We start from the raw sequence: 26,483 nt of genomic DNA, 5'->3' as shown, positions 1-26,483 counted from the left end.
AATACGTACAACGCTATCTCTATAAATATGGAAATATCTACACTGCAATCTCTATAAACATGGAAATATCTACACCGCCATCACTATAAACATGGAAATATCTACATCGATATCTGTATTAACATGGAAATAGCTCCACCGCTATCAGTATAAACACTGAAATATCTACACCGCTATCTGTATAAACATGGAAATATGTACAACGCTATCTGTATAAACATGGAAATATCTACACCGCAATCTGTATAAACATGGAAATATCTACACAGCTATCTCTATAAACATGGAAATAGCTACCCTGCTATCTGTATAAACATAGAAATAGCGACACCGTTATCTGTATAAACATGGAAATATCTACACCGACCTCTGTAAAAACATGAAGATATCTACACAGTCATCTGTATAAACTTGGAAATATCTACACCTCCATCTGTATAAACATGGAAATATCTACACTGCCATCTGTATACACATGGAAATATCTACACAGCCATCTGAAGAAACATGGAAATATGTACACCGCTATCTGTATAAACATGGAAATAACTACACCGCTATCTTTATAAACTTGGAAATATCTACACCGCCTTCTGTATAAACATGGAAATATCTACACCGCTATCTGTATAAACATGGAAATACCAACACCGTTATCTGTATAAACATTGAAATATCTACACCGCTATCTGTATAAAGATGGAAATATCTACAACGCTATCTATGTAAACATGGAAATATCTACACACCTATCTGTGTAAACATGGAAATATCTACACCGCTATCTGTATAAACATGGAAATATCTACACCGCTATCTGTATAAACATGGAAATATCAAAACGGCTATCTGTATAAACATGGAAATATCTACAATGCTATCTGTATAAATACGGAAATATCCTCACCACTATCACTATAAACCTGGAAATACCTACAACGCTATCTGTATAACTACGGAAATATCCTCACCACTATCTCTATAAACATGGAAATACCTACACCGCCATATCTATACACATGGAAATACCTACACCGCCATCTCTATACACATGGAAATATCTACACCACTATCTCTATAAACATAGGAATATCTTCATTGCAATCTCTATAAACATGGAAATATCTACACCGCCATCTCTATAAACATGGAAATATCTACATCGCTATCTGTATAAACATGGAAATATCTACACCGCTATCTTTATAAACATGGAAATACCAAAACGGCTATCTGTATAAACATGGAAATATCTACAACGCTGTCTGTATAAATACGGAAATATCCTCACCACTATCACTATAAACCTGGAAATACCTACAACACTATCTGTATAAATACGGAAATATCCTCACCACTATCTCTATAAACATGGAAATACCTACACCGCCATATCTATACACATGGAAATACCTACACCGCCATCTCTATACACATGGAAATATCTACACCACTATCTCTATAAACATAGAAATATCTACATTGCAATCTCTATAAACATGGAAATATCTACACCGCCATCTCTATAAACATGGAAATATCTACATCGCTATCTGTATAAATATGGAAATATCTCCACCGCTATCATTATAAACATGGAAATATCTACACCGATATCTGTATAAACATGGAAATATCTACACCGCTATCTGTATAAACATGGAAATATCTACAACGCTATCTGTGTAAACATGGAAGTATCTACACAGCTATCTGTGTAAACTTGCAAATATCTACGCAGCTATCTGTGTAAAGATCGAAATGTCTACAGCGCAATCTGTGCAAAGATGGAAATATCTACACCACTATCAGTATAAACATGGAAATATCTACACCGCTATCTGTATCAACATGGAAATATCTACTTCGCTATCTTTATAAACCTGGAAATATCTACACTGTTATCTCTATAAACATGGAAATATCTACACCACCATCTGTAAACATGCAAATATCTACAGAGTCATCTGTATAAACATGGAAATATCTACACCACCATATCTATAAACATGGAAATATCTACAGTGCCATCTGTATACCCGTGGAAATACCTACCCAGCCATCTGTGAAACCACGGAAATATCTACTCCGCTATCTCTATAAACATGGAAATACGTACAACGCTATCTCTATAAATATGGAAATATCTACACTGCAATCTCTATAAACATGGAAATATCTACACCGCCATCACTATAAACATGGAAATATCTACATCGCTATCTGTATTAACATGGAAATAGCTCCACCGCTATCAGTATAAACACTGAAATATCTACACCGCTATCTGTATAAACATGGAAATATGTACAACGCTATCTGTATAAACATGGAAATATCTACACCGCAATCTGTATAAACATGGAAATAGCTACACAGCTATCTCTATAAACATGGAAATAGCTACCCTGCTATCTGTATAAACAGAGAAATAGCGACACCGTTATCTGTATAAACATGGAAATATCTACACCGACCTCTGTAAAAACATGAAGATATCTACACAGTCATCTGTATAAACTTGGAAATATCTACACCTCCATCTGTATAAACATGGAAATATCTACACTGCCATCTGTATACACATGGAAATATCTACACAGCCATCTGAAGAAACATGGAAATATGTACACCGCTATCTGTATAAACATGGAAATAACTACACCGCTATCTTTATAAACTTGGAAATATCTACAGCGCCTTCTGTATAAACATGGAAATATCTACACCGCTATCTGTATAAACATGGAAATACCAACACCGTTATCTGTATAAACATTGAAATATCTACACCGCTATCTGTATAAAGATGGAAATATCTACAACGCTATCTATGTAAACATGGAAATATCTACACACCTATCTGTGTAAACATGGAAATATCTACACCGCTATCTGTATAAACATGGAAATATCTACACCGCTATCTGTATAAACATGGAAATACCAAAACGGCTATCTGTATAAACATGGAAATATCTACAATGCTATCTGTATAAATACGGAAATATCCTCACCATTATCACTATAAACCTGGAAATACCTACAACGCTATCTGTATAACTACGGAAATATCCTCACCACTATCTCTATAAACATGGAAATACCTACACCGCCATATCTATACACATGGAAATACCTACACCGCCATCTCTATACACATGGAAATATCTACACCACTATCTCTATAAACATAGAAATATCTTCATTGCAATCTCTATAAACATGGAAATATCTACACCGCCATCTCTATAAACATGGAAATATCTACATCGCTATCTGTATAAATATGGAAATATCTCCACCGCTATCAGTATAAACATGGAAATATCTACACCGATATCTGTATAAACATGGAAATATCTACACCGCTATCTGTATAAACATGGAAATATCTACAATGCTATCTGTGTAAACATGGAAGTATCTACACAGATATCTGTGTAAACTTGCAAATATCTACACAGCTATCTGTGTAAAGATCGAAATGTCTACAGCGCAATCTGTGCAAAGATGGAAATATCTACACCGCTATCTCTGTAGACATGGAAATATCTACACCGCTATCTGTATCAACATCGAAATATCTACTTCGCTATCTTTATAAACATGGAAACATCTACACTGTTATCTCTATAAACATGGAAATATCTACACCACCATCTGTATAAACATGCAAATATCTACAGAGTCATCTGTATAAACATGGAAATATCTACACCACCATATCTATAAACATGGAAATATCTACAGTGCCATCTGTATACCCGTGGAAATACCTACCCAGCCATCTGTGTAACCACGGAAATATCTACTCCGCTATCTCTATAAAAATGGAAATACGTACAACGCTATCTGTATAAATATGGAAATATCTACGCTGCAATCTCTATAAACATGGAAATATCTACACCGCCATCACTATAAACATGGAAATATCTACATCGCTATCTGTATTAACATGGAAATAGCTCCACCGCTATCAGTATAAACACTGAAATATCTACACCGCTATCTGTATAAACATGGAAATATGTACAACGCTATCTGTATAAACATGGAAATATCTACACCGCTATCTGTATAAACATGGAAATATCTACACAGCTATCTCTATAAACATGGAAATAGCTACACTGCTATCTGTATGAACATAGAAATAGCGACACCGTTATCTGTATAAACATGGAAATATCTACACCGCCCTCTGTAAAAACATGAAGATATCTACACAGTCATCTGTATAAACTTGGAAATATCTACACCTCCATCTGTATAAACATGGAAATATCTACACTGCCATCTGTATACACATGGAAATATCTACACAGGTATCTGAAGAAACATGGAAATATGTACACCGCTTTCTGTATAAACATGGAAATAACTACACCGCTATCTTTATAAACTTGGAAATATCTACACCGCCTTCTGTATAAACATAGAAATATCTACACCGCTATCTGTATAAACATGGAAATACCAACACCGTTATCTGTATAAACATTGAAATATCTACACCGCTATCTGTATAAAGATGGAAATATCTACAACTCTATCTGTGTAAACATGGAAATATCTACACACCTATCTGTGTAAACATGGAAATATCTACACCGCTATCTGTATAAACATGGAAATATCTACACCGCTATCTTTATAAACATGGAAATACCAAAACGGCTATCTGTATAAACATGGAAATATCTACAACGCTGTCTGTATAAATACGGAAATATCCTCACCACTATCACTATAAACCTGGAAATACCTACAACGCTATCTGTATAAATACGGAAATATCCTCACCACTATCTCTATAAACATGGAAATACCTACACCGCCATATCTATACACATGGAAATACCTACACCGCCATCTCTATACACATGGAAATATCTACACCACTATCTCTATAAACATAGAAATATCTACATTGCAATCTCTATAAACATGGAAATATCTACACCGCCATCTCTATAAACATGGAAATATCTACATCGCTATCTGTATAAATATGGAAGTATCTCCACCGCTATCAGTATAAACATGGAAATATCTACACCGATATCTGTATAAACATGGAAATATCTACACCGCTATCTGTATAAACATGGAAATATCAACAACGCTATCTGTGTAAACATGGAAGTATCTACACAGCTATCTGTGTAAACTTGCAAATATCTACGCAGCTATCTGTGTAAAGATCGAAATGTCTACAGCGCAATCTGTGCAAAGATGGAAATATCTACACCACTATCAGTATAAACATGGAAATATCTACACCGCTATCTGTATCAAGATGGAAATATCTACTTCGCTATCTTTATAAACCTGGAAATATCTACACTGTTATCTCTATAAACATGGAAATATCTACACCACCATCTGTAAACATGCAAATATCTACAGAGTCATCTGTATAAACATGGAAATATCTACACCACCATATCTATAAACATGGAAATATCTACAGTGCCATCTGTATACCCGTGGAAATACCTACCCAGCCATCTGTGTAACCACGGAAATATCTACTCCGCTATCTCTATAAACATGGAAATACGTACAACGCTATCTCTATAAATATGGAAATATCTACACTGCAATCTCTATAAACATGGAAATATCTACACGGCCATCACTATAAACATGGAAATATCTACATCGCTATCTGTATTAACATGGAAATAGCTCCACCGCTATCAGTATAAACACTGAAATATCTACACCGCTATCTGTATAAACATGGAAATATGTACAACGCTATCTGTATAAACATGGAAATATCTACACCGCAATCTGTATAAACATGGAAATATCTACACAGCTATCTCTATAAACATGGAAATAGCTACCCTGCTATCTGTATAAACATAGAAATAGCGACACCGTTATCTGTATAAACATGGAAATATCTACACCGACCTCTGTAAAAACATGAAGATATCTACACAGTCATCTGTATAAACTTGGAAATATCTACACCTCCATCTGTATAAACATGGAAATATCTACACTGCCATCTGTATACACATGGAAATATCTACACAGCCATCTGAAGAAACATGGAAATATGTACACCGCTATCTGTATAAACATGGAAATAACTACACCGCTATCTTTATAAACTTGGAAATATCTACACCGCCTTCTGTATAAACATGGAAATATCTACACCGCTATCTGTATAAACATGGAAATACCAACACCGTTATCTGTATAAACATTGAAATATCTACACCGCTATCTGTATAAAGATGGAAATATCTACAACGCTATCTGTGTAAACATGGAAATATCTACACACCTATCTGTGTAAACATGGAAATATCTACACCGCTATCTGTATAAACATGGAAATATCTACACCGCTATCTGTATAAACATGGAAATACCAAAACGCCTATCTGTATAAACATGGAAATATCTACAATGCTATCTGTATAAATACGGAAATATCCTCACCACTATCACTATAAACCTGGAAATACGTACAACGCTATCTGTATAACTACGGAAATATCCTCACCACTATCTCTATAAACATGGAAATACCTACACCGCCATATCTATACACATGGAAATACCTACACCGCCATCTCTATACACATGGAAATATCTACACCACTATCTCTATAAACATAGAAATATCTACATTGCAATCTCTATAAACATGGAAATATCTACACCGCCATCTCTATAAACATGGAAATATCTACATCGCTATCTGTATAAATATGGAAATATCTCCACCGCTATCAGTATAAACATGGAAATATCTACACCGATATCTGTATAAACATGGAAATATCTACACCGCTATCTGTATAAACATGGAAATATCTACAACGCTATCTGTGTAAACATGGAAGTATCTACACAGCTATCTGTGTAAACTTGCAAATATCTACGCAGCTATCTGTGTAAAGATCGAAATGTCTACAGCGCAATCTGTGCAAAGATGGAAATATCTACACCACTATCAGTATAAACATGGAAATATCTACACCGCTATCTGTATCAACATGGAAATATCTACTTCGCTATATTTATAAACCTGGAAATATCTACACTGTTATCTCTATAAACATGGAAATATCTACACCACCATCTGTAAACATGCAAATATCTACAGAGTCATCTGTATAAACATGGAAATATCTACACCACCATATCTATAAACATGGAAATATCTACAGTGCCATCTGTATACCCGTGGAAATACCTACCCAGCCATCTGTGTAACCACGGAAATATCTACTCCGCTATCTCTATAAACATGGAAATACGTACAACGCTATCTCTATAAATATGGAAATATCTACACTGCAATCTCTATAAACATGGAAATATCTACACCGCCATCACTATAAACATGGAAATATCTACATCGATATCTGTATTAACATGGAAATAGCTCCACCGCTATCAGTATAAACACTGAAATATCTACACCGCTATCTGTATAAACATGGAAATATGTACAACGCTATCTGTATAAACATGGAAATATCTACACCGCAATCTGTATAAACATGGAAATATCTACACAGCTATCTCTATAAACATGGAAATAGCTACCCTGCTATCTGTATAAACATAGAAATAGCGACACCGTTATCTGTATAAACATGGAAATATCTACACCGACCTCTGTAAAAACATGAAGATATCTACACAGTCATCTGTATAAACTTGGAAATATCTACACCTCCATCTGTATAAACATGGAAATATCTACACTGCCATCTGTATACACATGGAAATATCTACACAGCCATCTGAAGAAACATGGAAATATGTACACCGCTATCTGTATAAACATGGAAATAACTACACCGCTATCTTTATAAACTTGGAAATATCTACACCGCCTTCTGTATAAACATGGAAATATCTACACCGCTATCTGTATAAACATGGAAATACCAACACCGTTATCTGTATAAACATTGAAATATCTACACCGCTATCTGTATAAAGATGGAAATATCTACAACGCTATCTATGTAAACATGGAAATATCTACACACCTATCTGTGTAAACATGGAAATATCTACACCGCTATCTGTATAAACATGGAAATATCTACACCGCTATCTGTATAAACATGGAAATATCAAAACGGCTATCTGTATAAACATGGAAATATCTACAATGCTATCTGTATAAATACGGAAATATCCTCACCACTATCACTATAAACCTGGAAATACCTACAACGCTATCTGTATAACTACGGAAATATCCTCACCACTATCTCTATAAACATGGAAATACCTACACCGCCATATCTATACACATGGAAATACCTACACCGCCATCTCTATACACATGGAAATATCTACACCACTATCTCTATAAACATAGAAATATCTTCATTGCAATCTCTATAAACATGGAAATATCTACACCGCCATCTCTATAAACATGGAAATATCTACATCGCTATCTGTATAAATATGGAAATATCTCCACCGCTATCAGTATAAACATGGAAATATCTACACCGATATCTGTATAAACATGGAAATATCTACACCGCTATCTGTATAAACATGGAAATATCTACAACGCTATCTGTGTAAACATGGAAGTATCTACACAGATATCTGTGTAAACTTGCAAATATCTACACAGCTATCTGTTTAAAGATCGAAATGTCTACAGCGCAATCTGTGCAAAGATGGAAATATCTACACCGCTATCTCTGTAGACATGGAAATATCTACACCGCTATCTGTATCAACATCGAAATATCTACTTCGCTATCATTATAAACATGGAAACATCTACACTGTTATCTCTATAAACATGGAAATATCTACACCACCATCTGTATAAACATGCAAATATCTACAGAGTCATCTGTATAAACATGGAAATATCTACACCACCATATCTATAAACATGGAAATATCTACAGTGCCATCTGTATACCCGTGGAAATACCTACCCAGCCATCTGTGTAACCACAGAAATATCTACTCCGCTATCTCTATAAAAATGGAAATACGTACAACGCTATCTGTATAAATATGGAAATATCTACGCTGCAATCTCTATAAACATGGAAATATCTACACCGCCATCACTATAAACATGGAAATATCTACATCGCTATCTGTATTAACATGGAAATAGCTCCACCGCTATCAGTATAAACACTGAAATATCTACACCGCTATCTGTATAAACATGGAAATATGTACAACGCTATCTGTATAAACATGGAAATATCTACACCGCTATCTGTATAAACATGGAAATATCTACACAGCTATCTCTATAAACATGGAAATAGCTACACTGCTATCTGTATGAACATAGAAATAGCGACACCGTTATCTGTATAAACATGGAAATATCTACACCGACCTCTGTAAAAACATGAAGATATCTACACAGTCATCTGTATAAACTTGGAAATATCTACACCTCCATCTGTATAAACATGGAAATATCTACACTGCCATCTGTATACACATGGAAATATCTACACAGCCATCTGAAGAAACATGGAAATATATACACCGCTATCTGTATAAACATGGAAATAACTACACCGCTATCATTATAAACTTGGAAATATCTACACCGCCTTCTGTATAAACATGGAAATATCTACACCGCTATCTGTATAAACATGGAAATACCAACACCGTTATCTGTATAAACATTGAAATATCTACACCGCTATCTGTATAAAGACGGAAATATCTACAACGCTATCTGTGTAAACATGGAAATATCTACACACCTATCTGTGTAAACATGGAAATATCTACACCGCTATCTGTATAAACATGGAAATATCTACACCGCTATCTGTATAAACATGGAAATACCAAAACGCCTATCTGTATAAACATGGAAATATCTACAATGCTATCTGTATAAATACGGAAATATCCTCACCACTATCACTATAAACCTGGAAATACGTACAACGCTATCTGTATAACTACGGAAATATCCTCACCACTATCTCTATAAACATGGAAATACCTACACCGCCATATCTATACACATGGAAATACCTACACCGCCATATCTATACACATGGAAATATCTACACCACTATCTCTATAAACATAGAAATATCTACATTGCAATCTCTATAAACATGGAAATATCTACACCGCCATCTCTATAAACATGGAAATATCTACATCGCTATCTGTATAAATGTGGAAATATCTCCACCGCTATCAGTATAAACATGGAAATATCTACACCGATATCTGTATAAACATGGAAATATCTACACCGCTATCTGTATAAACATGGAAATATCTACAACGCTATCTGTGTAAACATGGAAGTATCTACACAGATATCTGTGTAAACTTGCAAATATCTACACAGCTATCTGTGTAAAGATCGAAATGTCTACAGCGCAATCTGTGCAAAGATGGAAATATCTACACCGCTATCTCTGTAGACATGGAAATATCTACACCGCTATCTGTATCAACATCGAAATATCTACTTCGCTATCTTTATAAACATGGAAACATCTACACTGTTATCTCTATAAACATGGAAATATCTACACCACCATCTGTATAAACATGCAAATATCTACAGAGTCATCTGTATAAACATGGAATTATCTACACCACCATATCTATAAACATGGAAATATCTACAGTGCCATCTGTATACCCGAGTAAATACCTACCCAGCCATCTGTGTAACCACGGAAATATCTACTCCGCTATCTCTATAAAAATGGAAATACGTACAACGCTATCTGTATAAATATGGAAATATCTACGCTGCAATCTCTATAAACATGGAAATGTCTCCACCGCCATCACTATAAACATGGAAATATCTACATCGCTATCTGTATTAACATGGAAATAGCTCCACCGCTATCAGTATAAACACTGAAATATCTACACCGCTATCTGTATAAACATGGAAATATGTACAACGCTATCTGTATAAACATGGAAATATCTACACCGCTATATGTATAAACATGGAAATAGCTACACAGCTATCTCTATAAACATGGAAATAGCTACACTGCTATCTGTATGAACATAGAAATAGCGACACCGTTATCTGTATAAACATGGAAATATCTACACCGCCCTCTGTAAAAACATGAAGATATCTACACAGTCATCTGTATAAACTTGGAAATATCTACACCTCCATCTGTATAAACATGGAAATATCTACACTGCCATCTGTATACACATGGAAATATCTACACAGGTATCTGAAGAAACATGGAAATATGTACACCGCTTTCTGTATAAACATGGAAATAACTACACCGCTGTCTTTATAAACTTGGAAATATCTACAACGCCTTCTGTATAAACATAGAAATATCTACACCGCTATCTGTATAAACATGTAAATACCAACACCGTTATCTGTATAAACATTGAAATATCTACACCGCTATCTGTATAAAGATGGAAATATCTACAACGCTATCTGTGTAAACATGGAAATATCTACACACCTATCTGTGTAAACATGGAAATATCTACACCGCTATCTGTATAAACATGGAAATACCTACACCGCTATCTTTATAAACATGGAAATACCAAAACGGCTATCTGTATAAACATGGAAATATCTACAACGCTGTCTGTATAAATACGGAAATATCCTCACCACTATCACTATAAACCTGGAAATACCTACAACGCTATCTGTATAAATACGGAAATATCCTCACCACTATCTCTATAAACATGGAAATACCTACACCGCCATATCTATACACATGGAAATACCTACACCGCCATCTCTATACACATGGAAATATCTACACCACTATCTCTATAAACATAGAAATATCTACATTGCAATCTCTATAAACATGGAAATATCTACACCGCCATCTCTATAAACATGGAAATATCTACATCGCTATCTGTATAAATATGGAAATATCTCCACCGCTATCAGTATAAACATGGAAATATCTACACCGATATCTGTATAAACATGGAAATATCTACACCGCTATCTGTATAAACATGGAAATATCTACAACGCTATCTGTGTAAACATGGAAGTATCTACACAGCTATCTGTGTAAACTTGCAAATATCTACGCAGCTATCTGTGTAAAGATCGAAATGTCTACAGCGCAATCTGTGCAAAGATGGAAATATCTACACCACTATCAGTATAAACATGGAAATATCTACACCGCTATCTGTATCAACATGGAAATATCTACTTCGCTATATTTATAAACCTGGAAATATCTACACTGTTATCTCTATAAACATGGAAATATCTACACCACCATCTGTAAACATGCAAATATCTACAGAGTCATCTGTATAAACATGGAAATATCTACACCACCATATCTATAAACATGGAAATATCTACAGTGCCATCTGTATACCCGTGGAAATACCTACCCAGCCATCTGTGTAACCACGGAAATATCTACTCCGCTATCTCTATAAACATGGAAATACGTACAACGCTATCTCTATAAATATGGAAATATCTACACTGCAATCTCTATAAACATGGAAATATCTACACCGCCATCACTATAAACATGGAAATATCTACATCGATATCTGTATTAACATGGAAATAGCTCCACCGCTATCAGTATAAACACTGAAATATCTACACCGCTATCTGTATAAACATGGAAATATGTACAACGCTATCTGTATAAACATGGAAATATCTACACCGCAATCTGTATAAACATGGAAATATCTACACAGCTATCTCTATAAACATGGAAATAGCTACCCTGCTATCTGTATAAACATAGAAATAGCGACACCGTTATCTGTATAAACATGGAAATATCTACACCGACCTCTGTAAAAACATGAAGATATCTACACAGTCATCTGTATAAACTTGGAAATATCTACACCTCCATCTGTATAAACATGGAAATATCTACACTGCCATCTGTATACACATGGAAATATCTACACAGCCATCTGAAGAAACATGGAAATATGTACACCGCTATCTGTATAAACATGGAAATAACTACACCGCTATCTTTATAAACTTGGAAATATCTACACCGCCTTCTGTATAAACATGGAAATATCTACACCGCTATCTGTATAAACATGGAAATACCAACACCGTTATCTGTATAAACATTGAAATATCTACACCGCTATCTGTATAAAGATGGAAATATCTACAACGCTATCTATGTAAACATGGAAATATCTACACACCTATCTGTGTAAACATGGAAATATCTACACCGCTATCTGTATAAACATGGAAATATCTACACCGCTATCTGTATAAACATGGAAATACCAAAACGGCTATCTGTATAAACATGGAAATATCTACAATGCTATCTGTATAAATACGGAAATATCCTCACCACTATCACTATAAACCTGGAAATACCTACAACGCTATCTGTATAACTACGGAAATATCCTCACCACTATCTCTATAAACATGGAAATACCTACACCGCCATATCTATACACATGGAAATACCTACACCGCCATCTCTATACACATGGAAATATCTACACCACTATCTCTATAAACATAGAAATATCTTCATTGCAATCTCTATAAACATGGAAATATCCACACCGCCATCTCTATAAACATGGAAATATCTACATCGCTATCTGTATAAATATGGAAATATCTCCACCGCTATCAGTATAAACATGGAAATATCTACACCGATATCTGTATAAACATGGAAATATCTACACCGCTATCTGTATAAACATGGAAATATCTACAACGCTATCTGTGTAAACATGGAAGTATCTACACAGATATCTGTGTAAACTTGCAAATATCTACACAGCTATCTGTTTAAAGATCGAAATGTCTACAGCGCAATCTGTGCAAAGATGGAAATATCTACACCGCTATCTCTGTAGACATGGAAATATCTACACCGCTATCTGTATCAACATCGAAATATCTACTTCGCTATCATTATAAACATGGAAACATCTACACTGTTATCTCTATAAACATGGAAATATCTACACCACCATCTGTATAAACATGCAAATATCTACAGAGTCATCTGTATAAACATGGAAATATCTACACCACCATATCTATAAACATGGAAATATCTACAGTGCCATCTGTATACCCGTGGAAATACCTACCCAGCCATCTGTGTAACCACAGAAATATCTACTCCGCTATCTCTATAAAAATGGAAATACGTACAACGCTATCTGTATAAATATGGAAATATCTACGCTGCAATCTCTATAAACATGGAAATATCTACACCGCCATCACTATAAACATGGAAATATCTACATCGCTATCTGTATTAACATGGAAATAGCTCCACCGCTATCAGTATAAACACTGAAATATCTACACCGCTATCTGTATAAACATGGAAATATGTACAACGCTATCTGTATAAACATGGAAATATCTACACCGCTATCTGTATAAACATGGAAATATCTACACAGCTATCTCTATAAACATGGAAATAGCTACACTGCTATCTGTATGAACATAGAAATAGCGACACCGTTATCTGTATAAACATGGAAATATCTACACCGACCTCTGTAAAAACATGAAGATATCTACACAGTCATCTGTATAAACTTGGAAATATCTACACCTCCATCTGTATAAACATGGAAATATCTACACTGCCATCTGTATACACATGGAAATATCTACACAGCCATCTGAAGAAACATGGAAATATATACACCGCTATCTGTATAAACATGGAAATAACTACACCGCTATCTTTATAAACTTGGAAATATCTACACCGCCTTCTGTATAAACATGGAAATATCTACACCGCTATCTGTATAAACATGGAAATACCAACACCGTTATCTGTATAAACATTGAAATATCTACACCGCTATCTGTATAAAGACGGAAATATCTACAACGCTATCTGTGTAAACATGGAAATATCTACACACCTATCTGTGTAAACATGGAAATATCTACACCGCTATCTGTATAAACATGGAAATATCTACACCGCTATCTGTATAAACATGGAAATACCAAAACGCCTATCTGTATAAACATGGAAATATCTACAATGCTATCTGTATAAATACGGAAATATCCTCACCACTATCACTATAAACCTGGAAATACGTACAACGCTATCTGTATAACTACGGAAATATCCTCACCACTATCTCTATAAACATGGAAATACCTACACCGCCATATCTATACACATGGAAATACCTACACCGCCATATCTATACACATGGAAATATCTACACCACTATCTCTATAAACATAGAAATATCTACATTGCAATCTCTATAAACATGGAAATATCTACACCGCCATCTCTATAAACATGGAAATATCTACATCGCTATCTGTATAAATGTGGAAATATCTCCACCGCTATCAGTATAAACATGGAAATATCTACACCGATATCTGTATAAACATGGAAATATCTACACCGCTATCTGTATAAACATGGAAATATCTACAACGCTATCTGTGTAAACATGGAAGTATCTACACAGATATCTGTGTAAACTTGCAAATATCTACACAGCTATCTGTGTAAAGATCGAAATGTCTACAGCGCAATCTGTGCAAAGATGGAAATATCTACACCGCTATCTCTGTAGACATGGAAATATCTACACCGCTATCTGTATCAACATCGAAATATCTACTTCGCTATCTTTATAAACATGGAAACATCTACACTGTTATCTCTATAAACATGGAAATATCTACACCACCATCTGTATAAACATGCAAATATCTACAGAGTCATCTGTATAAACATGGAATTATCTACACCACCATATCTATAAACATGGAAATATCTACAGTGCCATCTGTATACCCGAGGAAATACCTACCCAGCCATCTGTGTAACCACGGAAATATCTACTCCGCTATCTCTATAAAAATGGAAATACGTACAACGCTATCTGTATAAATATGGAAATATCTACGCTGCAATCTCTATAAACATGGAAATATCTCCACCGCCATCACTATAAACATGGAAATATCTACATCGCTATCTGTATTAACATGGAAATAGCTCCACCGCTATCAGTATAAACACTGAAATATCTACACCGCTATCTGTATAAACATGGAAATATGTACAACGCTATCTGTATAAACATGGAAATATCTACACCGCTATATGTATAAACATGGAAATAGCTACACAGCTATCTCTATAAACATGGAAATAGCTACACTGCTATCTGTATGAACATAGAAATAGCGACACCGTTATCTGTATAAACATGGAAATATCTACACCGCCCCCTGTAAAAACATGAAGATATCTACACAGTCATCTGTATAAACTTGGAAATATCTACACCTCCATCTGTATAAACATGGAAATATCTACACTGCCATCTGTATACACATGGAAATATCTACACAGGTATCTGAAGAAACATGGAAATATGTACACCGCTTTCTGTATAAACATGGAAATAACTACACCGCTATCTTTATAAACTTGGAAATATCTACACCGCCTTCTGTATAAACATAGAAATATCTACACCGCTATCTGTATAAACATGTAAATACCAACACCGTTATCTGTATAAACATTGAAATATCTACACCGCTATCTGTATAAAGATGGAAATATCTACAACTCTATCTGTGTAAACATGGAAATATCTACACACCTATCTGTGTAAACATGGAAATATCTACACCGCTATCTGTATAAACATGGAAATATCTACACCGCTATCTTTATAAACATGGAAATACCAAAACGGCTATCTGTATAAACATGGAAATATCTACAACGCTGTCTGTATAAATACGGAAATATCCTCACCACTATCACTATAAACCTGGAAATACCTACAACGCTATCTGTATAAATACGGAAATATCCTCACCACTATCTCTATAAACATGGAAATACCTACACCGCCATATCTATACACATGGAAATACCTACACCGCCATCTCTATACACATGGAAATATCTACACCACTATCTCTATAAACATAGAAATATCTACATTGCAATCTCTATAAACATGGAAATATCTACACCGCCATCTCTATAAACATGGAAATATCTACATCGCTATCTGTATAAATATGGAAATATCTCCACCGCTATCAGTATAAACATGGAAATATCTACACCGATATCTGTATAAACATGGAAATATCTACACCGCTATCTGTATAAACATGGAAATATCTACAACGCTATCTGTGTAAACATGGAAGTATCTACACAGCTATCTGTGTAAACTTGCAAATATCTACGCAGCTATCTGTGTAAAGATCGAAATGTCTACAGCGCAATCTGTGCAAAGATGGAAATATCTACACCACTATCAGTATAAACATGGAAATATCTACACCGCTATCTGTATCAACATGGAAATATCTACTTCGCTATCTTTATAAACCTGGAAATATCTACACTGTTATCTCTATAAACATGGAAATATCTACACCACCATCTGTAAACATGCAAATATCTACAGAGTCATCTGTATAAACATGGAAATATCTACACCACCATATCTATAAACATGGAAATATCTACAGTGCCATCTGTATACCCGTGGAAATACCTACCCAGCCATCTGTGTAACCACGGAAATATCTACTCCGCTATCTCTATAAAAATGGAAATACGTACAACGCTATCTGTATAAATATGGAAATATCTACGCTGCAATCTCTATAAACATGGAAATATCTACACCGCCATCACTATAAACATGGAAATATCTACATCGCTATCTGTATTAACATGGAAATAGCTCCACCGCTATCAGTATAAACACTGAAATATCTACACCGCTATCTGTATAAACATGGAAATATGTACAACGCTATCTGTATAAACATGGAAATATCTACACCGCAATCTGTATAAACATGGAAATATCTACACAGCTATCTCTATAAACATGGAAATAGCTACCCTGCTATCTGTATAAACATAGAAATAGCGACACCGTTATCTGTATAAACATGGAAATATATACACCGACCTCTGTAAAAACATGAAGATATCTACACAGTCATCTGTATAAACTTGGAAATATCTACACCTCCATCTGTATAAACATGGAAATATCTACACTGCCATCTGTATACACATGGAAATATCTACACAGCCATCTGAAGAAACATGGAAATATGTACACCGCTATCTGTATAAACATGGAAATAACTACACCGCTATCTTTATAAACTTGGAAATATCTACACCGCCTTCTGTATAAACATGGAAATATCTACACCGCTATCTGTATAAACATGGAAATACCAACACCGTTATCTGTATAAACATTGAAATATCTACACCGCTATCTGTATAAAGATGGAAATATCTACAACGCTATCTATGTAAACATGGAAATATCTACACACCTATCTGTGTAAACATGGAAATATCTACACCGCTATCTGTATAAACATGGAAATATCTACACCGCTATCTGTATAAACATGGAAATACCAAAACGGCTATCTGTATAAACATGGAAATATCTACAATGCTATCTGTATAAATACGGAAATATCCTCACCACTATCACTATAAACCTGGAAATACCTACAACGCTATCTGTATAACTACGGAAATATCCTCACCACTATCTCTATAAACATGGAAATACCTACACCGCCATATCTATACACATGGAAATACCTACACCGCCATCTCTATACATATGGAAATATCTACACCACTATCTCTATAAACATAGAAATATCTTCATTGCAATCTCTATAAACATGGAAATATCTACACCGCCATCTCTATAAACATGGAAATATCTACATCGCTATCTGTATAAATATGGAAATATCTCCACCGCTATCAGTATAAACATGGAAATATCTACACCGATATCTGTATAAACATGGAAATATCTACACCGCTATCTGTATAAACATGGAAATATCTACAACGCTATCTGTGTAAACATGGAAGTATCTACACAGATATCTGTGTAAACTTGCAAATATCTACACAGCTATCTGTGTAAAGATCGAAATGTCTACAGCGCAATCTGTGCAAAGATGGTAATATCTACACCGCTATCTCTGTAGACATGGAAATATCTACACCGCTATCTGTATCAACATCGAAATATCTACTTCGCTATCTTTATAAACATGGAAACATCTACACTGTTATCTCTATAAACATGGAAATATCTACACCACCATCTGTATAAACATGCAAATATCTACAGAGTCATCTGTATAAACATGGAAATATCTACACCACCATATCTATAAACATGGAAATATCTACAGTGCCATCTGTATACCCGTGGAAATACCTACCCAGCCATCTGTGTAACCACGGAAATATCTACTCCGCTATCTCTATAAAAATGGAAATACGTACAACGCTATCTGTATAAATATGGAAATATCTACGCTGCAATCTCTATAAACATGGAAATATCTACACCGCCATCACTATAAACATGGAAATATCTACATCGCTATCTGTATTAACATGGAAATAGCTCCACCGCTATCAGTATAAACACTGAAATATCTACACCGCTATCTGTATAAACATGGAAATATGTACAATGCTATCTGTATAAACATGGAAATATCTACACCGCTATCTGTATAAACATGGAAATATCTACACAGCTATCTCTATAAACATGGAAATAGCTACACTGCTATCTGTATGAACATAGAAATAGCGACACCGTTATCTGTATAAACATGGAAATATCTACACCGCCCTCTGTAAAAACATGAAGATATCTACACAGTCATCTGTATAAACTTGGAAATATCTACACCTCCATCTGTATAAACATGGAAATATCTACACTGCCATCTGTATACACATGGAAATATCTACACAGGTATCTGAAGAAACATGGAAATATGTACACCGCTTTCTGTATAAACATGGAAATATCTACACCGCTATCTGTATAAACATGGAAATAACAACACCGTTATCTGTATAAACATTGAAATATCTACACCGCTATCTGTATAAAGATGGAAATATCTACAACGCTATCTATGTAAACATGGAAATATCTACACACCTATCTGTGTAAACATGGAAATATCTACACCGCTATCTGTATAAACATGGAAATATCTACACCGCTATCTGTATAAGCATGGAAATACCAAAACGGCTATCTGTATAAACATGGAAATATCTACAATGCTATCTGTATAAATACGGAAATATCCTCACCACTATCACTATAAACCTGGAAATACCTACAACGCTATCTGTATAACTACGGAAATATCCTCACCACTATCTCTATAAACATGGAAATACCTACACCGCCATATCTATACACATGGAAATACCTACACCGCCATCTCTATACACATGGAAATATCTACACCACTATCTCTATAAACATAGAAATATCTTCATTGCAATCTCTATAAACATGGAAATATCTACACCGCCATCTCTATAAACATGGAAATATCTACATCGCTATCTGTATAAATATGGAAATATCTCCACCGCTATCTGTATAAACATGGAAATATCTACACCGATATCTGTATAAACATGGAAATATCTACACCGCTATCTGTATAAACATGGAAATATCTACAACGCTATCTGTGTAAACATGAAAGTATCTACACAGATATCTGTGTAAACTTGCAAATATCTACACAGCTATCTGTGTAAAGATCGAAATGTCTACAGCGCAATCTGTGCAAAGATGGAAATATCTACACCGCTATCTCTGTAGACATGGAAATATCTACACCACCATCTGTATAAACATGCAAATATCTACAGAGTCATCTGTATAAACATGGAAATATCTACACCACCATATCTATAAACATGGAAATATCTACAGTGCCATCTGTATACCCGTGGAAATACCTACCCAGCCATCTGTGTAACCACGGAAATATCTACTCCGCTATCTCTATAAAAATGGAAATACGTACAACGCTATCTGTATAAATATGGAAATATCTACGCTGCAATCTCTATAAACATGGAAATATCTACACCGCCATCACTATAAACATGGAAATATCTACATCGCTATCTGTATTAACATGGAAATAGCTCCACCGCTATCAGTATAAACACTGAAATATCTACACCGCTATCTGTATAAACATGGAAATATGTACAACGCTATCTGTATAAACATGGAAATATCTACACCGCTATCTGTATAAACATGGAAATATCTACACAGCTATCTCTATAAACATGGAAATAGCTACACTGCTATCTGTATGAACATAGAAATAGCGACACCGTTATCTGTATAAACATGGAAATATCTACACCGCCCTCTGTAAAAACATGAAGATATCTACACAGTCATCTGTATAAACTTGGAAATATCTACACCTCCATCTGTATAAACATGGAAATATCTACACTGCCATCTGTATACACATGGAAATATCTACACAGGTATCTGAAGAAACATGGAAATATGTACACCGCTTTCTGTATAAACATGGAAATAACTACACCGCTATCTTTATAAACTTGGAAATATCTACACCGCCTTCTGTATAAACATAGAAATATCTACACCGCTATCTGTATAAACATGGAAATACCAACACCGTTATCTGTATAAACATTGAAATATCTACACCGCTATCTGTATAAAGATGGAAATATCTACAACTCTATCTGTGTAAACATGGAAATATCTACACACCTATCTGTGTAAACATGGAAATATCTACACCGCTATCTGTATAAACATGGAAATATCTACACCGCTATCTTTATAAACATGGAAATACCAAAACGGCTATCTGTATAAACATGGAAATATCTACAACGCTGTCTGTATAAATACGGAAATATCCTCACCACTATCACTATAAACCTGGAAATACCTACAACGCTATCTGTATAAATACGGAAATATCCTCACCACTATCTCTATAAACATGGAAATACCTACACCGCCATATCTATACACATGGAAATACCTACACCGCCATCTCTATACACATGGAAATATCTACACCACTATCTCTATAAACATAGAAATATCTACATTGCAATCTCTATAAACATGGAAATATCTACACCGCCATCTCTATAAACATGGAAATATCTACATCGCTATCTGTATAAATATGGAAATATCTCCACCGCTATCAGTATAAACATGGAAATATCTACACCGATATCTGTATAAACATGGAAATATCTACACCGCTATCTGTATAAACATGGAAATATCAACAACGCTATCTGTGTAAACATGGAAGTATCTACACAGCTATCTGTGTAAACTTGCAAATATCTACGCAGCTATCTGTGTAAAGATCGAAATGTCTACAGCGCAATCTGTGCAAAGATGGAAATATCTACACCACTATCAGTATAAACATGGAAATATCTACACCGCTATCTGTATCAACATGGAAATATCTACTTCGCTATCTTTATAAACCTGGAAATATCTACACTGTTATCTCTATAAACATGGAAATATCTACACCACCATCTGTAAACATGCAAATATCTACAGAGTCATCTGTATAAACATGGAAATATCTACACCACCATATCTATAAACATGGAAATATCTACAGTGCCATCTGTATACCCGTGGAAATACCTACCCAGCCATCTGTGTAACCACGGAAATATCTACTCCGCTATCTCTATAAACATGGAAATACGTACAACGCTATCTCTATAAATATGGAAATATCTACACTGCAATCTCTATAAACATGGAAATATCTACACGGCCATCACTATAAACATGGAAATATCTACATCGCTATCTGTATTAACATGGAAATAGCTCCACCGCTATCAGTATAAACACTGAAATATCTACACCGCTATCTGTATAAACATGGAAATATGTACAACGCTATCTGTATAAACATGGAAATATCTACACCGCAATCTGTATAAACATGGAAATATCTACACAGCTATCTCTATAAACATGGAAATAGCTACCCTGCTATCTGTATAAACATAGAAATAGCGACACCGTTATCTGTATAAACATGGAAATATCTACACCGACCTCTGTAAAAACATGAAGATATCTACACAGTCATCTGTATAAACTTGGAAATATCTACACCTCCATCTGTATAAACATGGAAATATCTACACTGCCATCTGTATACACATGGAAATATCTACACAGCCATCTGAAGAAACATGGAAGTATGTACACCGCTATCTGTATAAACATGGAAATAACTACACCGCTATCTTTATAAACTTGGAAATATCTACACCGCCTTCTGTATAAACATGGAAATATCTACACCGCTATCTGTATAAACATGGAAATACCAACACCGTTATCTGTATAAACATTGAAATATCTATACCGCTATCTGTATAAAGATGGAAATATCTACAACGCTATCTGTGTAAACATGGAAATATCTACACACCTATCTGTGTAAACATGGAAATATCTACACCGCTATCTGTATAAACATGGAAATATCTACACCGCTATCTTTATAAACATGGAAATACCAAAACGGCTATCTGTATAAACATGGAAATATCTACGACGCTATCTGTATAAATACGGAAATATCCTCACCACTATCACTATGAACCTGGAAATACCTACAACGCTATCTGTATAACTACGGAAATATCCTCACCACTATCTCTATAAACATGGAAATACCTACACCGCCATATCTATACACATGGAAATACCTACACCGCCATCTCTATACACATGGAAATATCTACACCACTATCTCTATAAACATAGAAATATCTACATTGCAATCTCTATAAACATGGAAATATCTACACCGCCATCTCTATAAACATGGAAATATCTACATCGCTATCTGTATAAATATGGAAATATCTCCACCGCTATCAGTATAAACATGGAAATATCTACACCGATATCTGTATAAACATGGAAATATCTACACCGCTATCTGTATAAACATGGAAATATCTACAACGCTATCTGTGTAAACATGGAAGTATCTACACAGATATCTGTGTAAACTTGCAAATATCTACACAGCTATCTGTGTAAAGATCGAAATGTCTACAGCGCAATCTGTGCAAAGATGGAAATATCTACACCGCTATCTCTGTAAACATGGAAATATCTACACCGCTATCTGTATCAACATGGAAATATCTACTTCGCTATCTTTATAAACATGGAAATATCTACACTGTTATATCTATAAACATGGAAATATCTACACAACCATCTGTATAAACATGCAAATATCTACAGAGTCATCTGTATAAACATGGAAATATCTACACCACCATATCTATAAACATGGAAATATCTACAGTGCCATCTGTATACCCGTGGAAATACCTACCCAGCCATCTGTGTAACCACGGAAATATCTACTCCGCTATCTCTATAAACATGGAAATACGTACGACGCTATCTCTATAACTATGGAAATAGCTACACTGCAATCTCTATAAACATGGAAATATCTACAACGCCATCACTATAAACATGGAAATATCTACATCGCTTTCTGTATTAACATGGAAATAGCTCCACCGCTATCAGTATAAACATTAAAATATCTACACCGCTATCTGTATAAACATGGAAATATGTACAACGCTATCTGTATAAACATGGAAATATCTACATCGCTATCTGTATAAACATGGAAATATCTACACAGCTATCTCTATAAACATGGAAATAGCTACACTGCTATCTGTATAAACATAGAAATAGCGACACCGTTTTCTGTATAAACATGGAAATATCAACACCGCCCTCTATAAAAACATGAAAATATCTACACAGTCATCTGTATAAACTTGGAAATATCTACACCTCCATCTGTATAAACATGGAAATATCTACACTGCCATCTGTATACACATGGAAATATCTACACAGCCATCTGAAGAAACATGGAAATATGTACACCGCTATTTGTATAAACATGGAAATAACTACACCTCTATCTTTATAAACATGGAAATATCTACACTGTTATCTCTATAAACATGGAAATATCTACACCACCATCAGTATAAACATGCAAATATCTACAGAGTCATCTGTATAAACATGGAAATATCTACACCACCATATCTATAAACATGGAAATATCTACAGTGCCATCTGTATACCCGTGGAAATACCTACCCAGCCATCTGTGTAACCACGGAAATATCTACTCCGCTATCTCTATAAACATGGAAATACGTACAATGCTATCTCCATAAATATCGTAATATCTACACCTCCATCTGTATAAACATGGAAATATCTACACTGCCATCTGTATACACATGGAAATATCTACACAGGTATCTGAAGAAACATGGAAATATGTACACCGCTTTCTGTATAAACATGGAAATAACTACACCGCTATCTTTATAAACTTGGAAATATCTACACCGCCTTCTGTATAAACATAGAAATATCTACACCGCTATCTGTATAAACATGGAAATACCAACACCGTTATCTGTATAAACATTGAAATATCTACACCGCTATCTGTATAAACATGGAAATATCTACAACTCTATCTGTGTAAACATGGAAATATCTACACACCTATCTGTGTAAACATGGAAATATCTAGACCGCTATCTGTATAAACATGGAAATATCTACACCATTATCTTTGTAAACATGGAAATACCAAAACGGCTATCTGTATAAACATGGAAATATCTACGACGCTATCTGTATAAATACGGAAATATCCTCACCACTATCACTATAAACCTGGAAATACCTACAACGCTATCTGTATAAATACGGAAATATCCTCACCACTATCTCTATAAACATGGAAATACCTACACCGCCATATCTATACACATGGAAATACCTACACCGCCATCTCTATACACATGCAAATATCTACACCACTATCTCTATAAACATAGAAATATCTACATTGCAATCTCTATAAACATGGAAATATCTACACTGCCATCTCTATAAACATGGAAATATCTACATCGCTATCTGTATAAATATGGAAATATCTCCACCGCTATCAGTATAAACATGGAAATATCTACACCGATATCTGTATAAACATGGAAATATCTACACCGCTATCTGTATAAACATGGAAATATCTACAACGCTATCTGTGTAAACATGGAAGTATCTACACAGATATCTGTGTAAACTTGCAAATATCTACACAGCTATCTGTGTAAAGATCGAAATGTCTACAGCGCAATCTGTGCAAAGATGGAAATATCTACACCGCTATCTCTGTAGACATGGAAATATCTACACCGCTATCTGTATCAACATCGAAATATCTACTTCGCAATCTTTATAAACTTGGAAACATCTACACTGTTATCTCTATAAACATGGAAATATCTACACCACCATCTGTATAAACATGCAAATATCTACAGAGTCATCTGTATAAACATGGAAATATCTACACCACCATATCTATAAACATGGAAATATCTACAGTGCCATCTGTATACCCGTGG

The sequence above is a fragment of the Pan troglodytes genome, chromosome 23 (assembly GCF_028858775.2).
Source record: "Pan troglodytes isolate AG18354 chromosome 23, NHGRI_mPanTro3-v2.0_pri, whole genome shotgun sequence".
NCBI lineage: Eukaryota > Metazoa > Chordata > Mammalia > Primates > Hominidae > Pan > Pan troglodytes.
This window is presented reverse-complemented; position numbering follows the sequence as displayed.